We start from the raw sequence: 6,389 nt of genomic DNA, 5'->3' as shown, positions 1-6,389 counted from the left end.
AATTTAGCATGTTTTAGGATGAGTTTGTGAGAATTTGAGAATTAGGGTTTTCAAGAGGAGAATTTGTTTTCCATTGTTTTTCATGATCTTTGCATGAATTCATGTTAAATCAGTGCTCTATTGATTGTTATAATTTTGGGTATGTTAATATTTTTGAATTCATTATTTTTCATGTGTTAAATTCGCGGTTGATTGATAGTTATGTTGTTTGTCGATGATGGCTTCAGTTTGTTTTACTTAATCATTGATACCTACCTGTAATATAGTGCTGCTTTGTTTAATCATTTATCCTTGCTGCTAGATTGTTCGCCGATAATTTAAGGAACCGGTGCGATGCATCTTTTATTACAATTGCTGCTAAAATCTGTTATGATTTAGTCTTGGTACATAAATTAGTGATTTTTTTTTTATCGGTTCATGAAACTTATGATGTGTATGTGTTTCTTCTTCTAACTTTTGACATTAAAAACTATCAATTTTCTATGTTGAATTCTTCATATTACACGTGCTTTATATAAGATGTTACCTTTCTTTTTTTGACCTTTTGCATTTGGCTTAAAAGAGTTCTTTGCCGTACTTATGTTTCTAATTATTTCTTTTATTGATGAAAGAAAATATCATGAGTGTTTCTAATTTTATTTTGTCATCTTAAATAGTTTATTGTTATTACTATCTACATTTTCGATGCATCCAGCATGAATTGATTTTATGCATTTTGGTCTTTAAGTGATTGTGGATTTATTATTTTAGTTAATACTCTTTTCTGACATACAATTGAATGTTATGCAAACAAAGCAATTTGGATTATAATTATATAATTGATGAGATATTTAAGGAAGTCTAATTGATGAATTATTTGACTAAGTGTAATTTGTGAACTATGTGATATTATGATGATGTGTTGATTTAACGATGTTGTATTTCACGATGGTGCTATTTAAAGATGTGTATTTGTCGTGTTACATAAAGATGTGCTATTTTAAGATGTATGATTCTAAGATGTGTAATTGATAATGATGCTATTTGGAAGATGTGTGATTGAAATATGTGTTATTTATGATGCTTATGTTGATGCGATGTTTAAGATGTTGATGTCTATCGTTTGATGTTGTTGACCATTAATGTCATAAAGTTGTAAGTGTCGGTCTAAGTTGTGAAGTCGTAAGAAGTTGTCCAAATTATTGGAATCATATAAGTTGTTTAAGAAGTTCAAGATGTCTAAGTTGTAGGAGTTGAGTCCATTGCATACTCATTAAAGTTGGGGGCTTTAGGCCCGGCAGCCTTCGTGCTCATTAAAGTTGGGGGCTTTAGGCCCGGCAGCCTTGTGCTTATTAAAGTTGGGGGCTTTAGGCCCGGCAGCCTTCGTGCTCATTAAAGTTGGGGGCTTTAGGCCCGGCAGCCTTGTGCTCATTAAAGTTGGGGGCTTTAGGCCCGGCAGCCTTTGTCCTCAAACTACGTTGGGGGCTTTAAGCCCGGCAGCTTTATGCTCACTTGATGAAGAGCCTAATTACACTCATATATGTTGTTGAATGGTACCACATGCATTTGCATATCAAGAAGTTTCACGATGGTTTAAGTTGTTAAGTTGTTAAGAGTTGCATTGTCAAGTTGAGTCGTGTTGTTGAGTCATGTGTTAAGTCGAACCTGATGTCTTATGATGATTATAAGATGATAAATGATTATTGTTGTTGATGTTTATGATGCTCTGTTGATGATGTTTGTTATGATTTGATGATGATGTTTTGATGATGATGTTTGTTTATGACTGATGATGATAATAAAATGATGATAAATGATTATTAATGCTGATGTTATGATGTCTTAAGTTGTTAAATATATGATGATACTAAATGATGATTTAAAGATGATTTTTGCTTATGAATTAAAGATGATATCTGCTTACGAACTAATGATGATATTTGATAATTACTTATGAATTGATATAATGCTAAATGATAAATGTTTGATATGTTAATAATGTTTTATGTTGTTAAATGCATTTTGATGAATTATATGCTTAATTTATTGACTGTGAAATCTCACCCCTTCTGCTTGAAAATGTTGCCCTTCGTATGGGTAACTTGCAGGTAATAAAGACTAGAGGCGTTCGTGAGTGGACTCCTCACTTTGTGTCTAGGTGCTCTGATACGTAACGGGTTGGGGCTTGTTTTACTACTATTCCTTACGTGTCTTTATGAACTTTTTTATGAATAAATGTTGAACTGAAACTATGAGATTTTGATGAGACCTGCGTGCCAAGATTTTATAATGTTGAACTATTTTCCGCTGCGGAGTTTCAGATTTTATGATGTTGAAATTTTGAAAGATAATTATTATTATCTATTTATGATTTTCAAGAAGCATGTGACATTCCGTTTGTGATTTAAATACTCTGATTTTATGTGAAATTTTTATGTTGGGAAAACGGGGTGTTACATTGTGGATCTGCATGGTGTGCCTGCTTTTTGCACCTCTTATTTCCTTGCTGAGTTGATGGAAGTTACTGTTTACGCCCCCTGTTTGATTGACTCTCATACTAAAGTTTTTTTTTCTAAAAATTTACAATGTTTTTCTTGTTAATTCTAGTTGTTTTTTTCGCATTAGTACATGATTAATTTTGGATCCGAAAATGTGGAAATTGTATTGATTTCTTTGTTGATCCAATAATGTTCATTAAAGTGTTGTAAAGGAACTCCAAATTAATCATGCACTTCTTGCATAGTTTTTCTTGAATTTTTGCATACTGAATTCTACCTCCAAAGCCTGAAAAATGTATGTGAATTTCATTCTTGTTTGTTTGTTAAGTTTGTACTTGAATCTTGATTCAAATGTAGAAATAAATATGATAAATGTGCATATATAAATCATTAGGAGTATTGTGCGATACTAGTCCTTTGATTCTTGTATCATGACTAAAGGATTTGGCTATGATATTAGGACCATTGGATAAATACTTTTTACAAAATTCATGGTGATTTATTTTAAGCATATTGTTATGTCAATTTTTGTGCATTTCGATCTTTCCTTGGTTCTTGGTAATTGATAGATATCTGACAAGTGTACCAAAAACTATCGAAGTAGTAATAAATATCGATCCACAAGGACTGTGTTAGTTTCAATTATAACAAATACGTTATACGTTAGGATGTGTAAAAATTATATTTGGTTGCCCTAGGCAGAAAAAGTTTGTTTTAATCAGAGTTGATTAAAGTTGAAAGAGTTGAAAGAAAATTATATTGAGATGAATGGTTAAGCCGGTGAATCCACTATTGCTTTATATGAAAAAGTCTTCCTCTCTCTACTCTCAATTACTACTCAGTTTTTACGATAAATTAACTAAGTGACTTTGATCAATCTCTCGCATCAAAGCCCTTTCCTAAGTTATAACCCTATTAATCTCTTAACGTGATTGAATAACCGCGGAAGCAATTTTGGAACGTTAATTCATGTATCATAACCCTCAATTTCCTATCTCTAGGTTCCTAGTGTTGAGTTAAACAAAATTATTATTTCAGGATTAAAAGCTAGGGCTAGTAGTCATTCAATTCCTAAGATCAATTCATGTGATTGCAAGAAGCTAGGGCTAGTAGTCATACAAAACAATAATCATGAAAAGCAATAAACACAAGTAATTCTGAATAAAAACTGAATAGCATTGATTATAGAGAGAGTTCAACTACAAAATCATATATTACAAGAGTTTCATCATGGCCTAACCAAACTAAAGGTTTAGCTACTCATAGCTAAACGATCATAAGAAATAACAAGAGAAAACATACATAAATCTAACCAACGGGGTGTTAGTATGAGATTCAGGGCTTGTTCCTTGGTCTCCTGTCGTCCTTAGTGCTCAAAATCGCAATAATAATCAGTCCCAAAACCCTTGCTAGCAGCTGGATATTTATAGAAAGAAAATTAGGGTTTCAGAAAAGCCCACCATCGTGCCACGTTACGGGACCATCGTGGCACGATACCTTCATTAATCTGACGTGGCAGCAAGTTCATCAACCCATCGTGGCACGTTGTGTCTTCCTTCGTGCCACGAAATTTCCAGATTGTCACCATGAACTCCACATCGTTCCAACGTGCCACGACCAGTTATCAACGTGGCACGTTTGCTTATACTTGGGCAATATTTTCCTGTTTCTTCTCTTGAGCTCTTGTTCCTGTTTTGGTTTGATTTCACCATGAATTCATTGCAGTTGACTCTCTAAATGCTATAATAAAGACCTAAATATGACTAAATAACTAATGTTGATGCACTGTCATCACAACCCCAAACTTAAACCATTCCTTGTCCTCAAGGAATCAATTTGTAAATGGAAAAATCGCAGTGAGATAACAACTTACCAACCAATGATATGCTTAAAAAGTTCACTCCTTTCCGGTGTAATGATGTACCGGATGCCTAGCTCTTTCCTCCAAATCTACAACTCCACGCAATTGTTTGAATAGGGTCACACAATCATCATGCAGGTCTGCTGTATTACCATAAGCTTGAAAAATTTCTAAACTGTCAATCAAAGTCAGAGTCAAGTACACACTTTAAGGTCTTTCAGGGTTATAACGGGGCTTAGGTGAAAGGTGGATATATTTGGGAAGTAGTGTTATAAAACAATGAAGTTAAGCTCATACTACTTGGATATCTTTGGTAACATCACAAAAAACCAATCCTTCCTTTCAAATTTAACACAAAGAGTACTAGAGAACTTATTATTTTTTCTGAGACATATAAACATTGTTGGTCTCATACACAAGATTCTTTTCTTTTCATTCATCATTTTTTTTTCTCTGCACCATTTCAAGTGCTTTTTGCTTTATTTTCAAGAGATAACATATAAAATTGAATCATTTCTCTTCTCTTAGTTCTCTAGTACCCCCACCCCAAACTTAGTAAGTTGCTAATTCCAAAAGCAACCCCAAACTTAAACATTTACATAACCTAAAGAGCTTACTTCAACAAATAAGTGGGACCTTCATTCCTAGGGCCTTCTAGGCTTGTAACATGGCTCGTCACCGAAAAAAAATGATCTATACCTAATGGCTCAAATTGGCTTTACAAAGGATAAATAATGCATAAATCAAGGTAGGCTCAAAAAGGCTCAAGGTACCAAGCACTTTGCCTTAGTGTGTACAAAACAAGACCAATTAACAAATAGAGAAATATCGCAAGTTCTAGAAACAGCAGTTGCATGGAACACTCATATATGTAAAATTGGAAAAATAAAAATTTTGGCTATGGACCTTACAAGTTTAGATATCTGGGAGTTGTGGCTACCTATTTCCTTTGCCGAACACTTCCTTCTAAAACAATTAGGCATCATCCTCCTTGAACTCTTTGGCATATCATTGGTATAGCACTGTTATGAGACTGATAAATTTCCACAAACAAACAGATTCGTTAATAATAAACAAAGGAAAGCATTACAAACGGGGGAAAATTAAAGTTAAACAAAGTGCAAACCAACAAAATGTTCCAACGGAATGAAAATTACATCAAAATAAACGAAACAAAGATAGAAAGCTGAAAAATAAAATTGGACTCAAGTCCATCACTGCTCATCGTCATCAGTGGCCTCTGGATCACCCTGCAAACCAGCATAAAACTCATTTACGCTCTGATCACTAGCTGCCTTCCCACGAGCAAAATTGGATCGAAGACGACCCTCTCTCTCACCAGCACGTCTCCTCTGCTCCACAAAGTAGTCCTCCATGTTGGCCTCAGTACCAAACCTATCAAAAGCATTGCTCTGCAGCGACCTCTAACGGTGCTGATCAGCAGCAAGAGAAAGCTCCGCTCCAAAGTAAGGACCGTCCACATACAGCTGTGATGATGTATCTTGGGCCCAGCAAGCCATACCTCCTAAGTAATCTAGCATCATCGGGTGTAGTGGTGGGTATTGAGGCGCATCCTCCTGCATAGGTTGTGCCTGAGATGGTCCTCCCTGCTCCCTCTGAACCGGTGGTCCCTCATGACCCTTCTTCTTCTCAAACTTCACCATAGCCGTATCATCAATGTCTCCTTTAGACTTTAGCATGATATCCCCATGCTCCTCAGGAACACCCTTCGCCTTGCACAAGGCATTGATCAGACAAACATGCCCTAAATGAACTGAAGTCCCACAATCTGCCATTTGTTGAATGCTCACGTTGATCAATCGCCCAACATTAATCCCATGTCCAAAAATGATTGCTTCCACAATGTATAACCTTTCCATGGGCAATTCAGAAGTGGCAGACACACTCTCCAGAGTAGAATGAATGAATGAAGCCCAAGCCTTGTATTGTGGTTTGAGATCCACCACATCCATCCTGGTGGGAAGCCCAGTAGCTCTAGACCGCACAAAATCCACTCCTACTTCTCCAATTTCATGCAAAATCTGCATCAG

Source organism: Medicago sativa, chromosome 4 (assembly GCF_051527215.1).
Source record: "Medicago sativa cultivar Bolivia chromosome 4, Bolivia_mono, whole genome shotgun sequence".
NCBI classification, from domain to species: Eukaryota; Viridiplantae; Streptophyta; class Magnoliopsida; order Fabales; family Fabaceae; genus Medicago; species Medicago sativa.
Note: the sequence above shows the minus strand (reverse complement) of the source record.